Source organism: Curcuma longa, chromosome 20, assembly GCF_044706935.1.
Source record: "Curcuma longa cultivar G26 ecotype Majalengka, Jawa Barat chromosome 20, ITB_CL_G26_1.1, whole genome shotgun sequence".
NCBI classification, from domain to species: Eukaryota; Viridiplantae; Streptophyta; class Magnoliopsida; order Zingiberales; family Zingiberaceae; genus Curcuma; species Curcuma longa.
The window spans coordinates 8,968,699-8,972,246 of NC_133880.1; the positions used below are offsets into that span (position 1 = coordinate 8,968,699).

Here is a 3,548-nt window from a genome sequence, read left to right on the forward strand (position 1 = left end):
TAATGGTTTTAGAATCGGGTATTTGATGCATTTGGAGAAACTCATGGGGCTAAAGTACTATTAAACGATTTGAAGACTACCCCTCATATCAAGTCAAGGTACAAGCTACCGAAGAGGTAGTTTTATGCTATCAATGAGATGTTGAATCATAGTAGTGGATTTGAGTGGAACGATATTAAAAAGTGTATCATTGCAACAAACGATATCTTTGATGATTAGGTTAAGGTAACTTTTTTATTTTTGTGATTTTTCATATCTTTGATGATTGTGGGTTTTATTACTAATGATATATTTTTAATTTAGAGTCATCCAACCGCTATTGATTTAAGGAACAAAGAGTTCCTCTATCTTAATGACTTGATGTCTGGGTGGGAAAAAGATCGTGTCATAGGAATTGGTGTAGAAACCCCAGTTGATGTAGTAGAAAAATAAATTTATATGATGAAGAGGCTGACATGTTTGAGTGTGAAATAGATGAACAAACTAAAGGTCACGAATATGAAGATGATTGTGGGGCCAATCGTGTGAGACCGCTAGAGTGGGCGGATTTCATCTTTTACAGAAAAAGTAGGTAAGGAAAAAAAATGAGAAAATATTTTTAAATTCATATAATGGATCGAGTAGTTTCGTTTGTGTTATGAAAAATATATTCTAAGATAAATTTTATTAGGAAAATTAATGATTTAATTTTTTAACAATGATACAAATAAATTTTTCCACTTTTTTTTATATATTTCCACTACCACCATTTTTAAAATATAGAAACCTGAGTTGGATATACCTCATAATTACTATGCATGGAATGCACGTAAACATTTTCGAAAGAATACTTGTATCAAGAACCATTACATGCATCTCATCTTATATCATTTCCTGCTGCAGTTGCAAAAATAATGGGTCTATTAAGAAATGGCTTAGAAGGTGTAGCAGCTAAAGCAACTGGATATCTGGATTAATTAATATCTTCTGTCAAAAGGTGGAATCTATCACTTTAGCGGTTTCATATGATCAACTCTATGACCATTTATGAGGAGGTAAATTGAGAAACTACAGTTGGTCACGACGCAGGAGGGTATTGCCTGACTTCGCTAGGATTCGAACCTTTATCCTCTTCTACAACTCTGTTACGTCATAACTAACTCAGCTATGATATTTAGATTAATATCAATGCTTATAGGAGGTGGTCCTGGTGATTATAGTATATGGCTCAATACATACATGTATATTTGTCTTATTTGTTATACCCAGCTGTAATATAATTTTAAAAATTATAAATTAATTATATATATTATAAATTTATTATTATCATTAATATTATTAATTTTAATAATATTTATTTTTAAAAACTAAATATTATATTAATTTAATTAAAAAGTATCTAAAATTAAATTAAGGATAATAAATAAATATTAAATTAGGATATATATTAAAATCTTTAAACAAATAAATTTTTATTATATTATTTAAGATTGAATGCAACTATATTTTATTTTATATAATTTTAATTATGTGATTATTATCGCAATGGTCTCGATGAATAATAGCATAAATTTTGTTTAGAATGTGACGTCATGATGGAGAAAGTCCATCGGTTATTTTGTTTTCGCCGAGATTTAGGATATGGGAATTAAATCTATTTCATTTCCATTCTTAATGCTTGGTAGATGGGAATGAGAATCAAAATAAGGATATGATATCCCTGATTTCATAACCTACCCCTCCCCCGGTTATCGCTAAACACATTCCCATTTGTTCCCGTGGACAGCGATACCCCGCGCCCCGCCGCGATTCTTCCCTCCCCCTCTTGGCCGCCCCCTTTGTCTTCTCCCCCGTTCATCTAAGCCCTCCCATCTTCCTCCTCTTCTTCTCTCAATCCGTGTCGGCGGCGACGTCGACGACGAAGATGGCAGGAGGCACGCACTCGACCTTGTGCGATAGCCGCCAATCGAGCGAGAGCCTGGCACGCCGGAGCAGTAGTTGATGACGCCGCAGACCGAGCACTGCCGGAACTCATGTCGGCGGGTCTCCGGCCACCTACACTTGCGCTGCGATCAGAGGCGCAGGTCCTCCAGAAGCCGCGTTGGGGAGGATTGAGACCAGTCGATGAGGAATCGGTTGGCTGGGTGCGGCTCCGGAGGGGGCAAGTTCCAGCCAAAGTCGCTGAGGAGGGGGGCTTCCTTCGGCAGCGGCGGCAATAGTCACCTCAGCGATTCCCTCCGTTGTCGCTCGGCGATGCGGCCCATTCTTCCACGCTGGCCAAAGAAGGTCGCGCGGGCGCTCAGCGTGACGTCGACGCGGAGATCCTTGGCGTTTTTGGAGCCACCGCTTCCGTCGAACTGCATGATCGCTAGAGAGTACAGCGACCACGGATGTGATCGAATCGCTGCCTTCGCCATCAACGACGCGCCGCTTCCTCTGTTTCCCAGGGCGTAAAATCTTATACCCATTTTTCTATACCAAGCACCATCAATTCAGTAATCGTTCCCATTACCATTAACCCCTCAATGAAACCCATTACCATTCCCATTACCGAATTTATACCAAGCACCCCCTAATATCTACATAAAAATAGAATGGACACCTCAACTCGAATAAACAGGACGAGATTAATATGTCGAAATATTACATATACTCATGTCTCTTGCCCCAAGTATCTTTTCTTTTATATAAAAGTAATTGATCGATATTAATTATACAAGCAAATTTTAAAAAAGAAACACAAATTAAGAAAAGGAAACAATTTGAACTACATGATTGAATTCAGTGGAGGAGGAAGTAACCAAAGAGAAGCGGCGCAGAGAAGGCGGCGATAGCAGCAGCAGGCGCAGAGACGGAGGCGCTAGTGGCTCCGGATGCGGCCGGGCCAGGAGCAGGAGCTTCCGCCGCGGCGGCCTTCTCTACCAATGAGGAGGAAGCCACGACGAGGGCCACCAGGGCCACGGCGAAGAGCCTGAGCTTGAGAGCAGCCTCCATTGTAGACAAGAGAGGGATCGATCGGATTGGCCTGCACGTTGTTTTGAAGTGAAGGAGGGGAGGGGAGCGGTTTAAATAGCAGGCAGACGACGTGAAATCCAAATCTATAACAAAAGAAGCTTCAAATATAGAATTTGAGGGCTTAATTAATGGATGCCAAATCTTTTTGGAACAAAGTCTCCGTTGACTTTTCCAAATGTTTTTGGCCTTGAGTTAATTTGGTTGGCTAGGCGTCAGAATAGTAGTCGATTCTGAACAAATTAAGGAATGGTAGCAGATCAAGTTAAGTTTGGTTGCATTCAACTATGATTACCGGTGTTCAAATTCTATCTAACATATATATCAAAAAAGAAAGTGATACATTATAAATTGAGTATTTAAATTTCATATTTATCAAAATGCATATTTATTTTTTATTATATCTCTCCGGTTAATATTAACAGTGGATTGGTGATGTAGAATTTGCTATACGGACAGTCGACTGTCGTAATCAATTGCTAAATTTTTTATACTTCATTTATGGACTCTGATCGATTGTCAAAAACTTATAATTGTAAGTGCAATGAACTTGATTT

The 3,548-nt window shown here is 38.9% G+C and overlaps 1 pseudogene; it reads right to left on the minus strand.

The window, feature by feature from the left end:
* Nucleotides 1-1,869: 1,869 nt before the first annotated feature.
* Nucleotides 1,870-2,447, minus strand: LOC141813009 (F-box protein At1g67340-like; annotated as a pseudogene).
* Nucleotides 2,448-3,548: the final 1,101 nt, after the last annotated feature.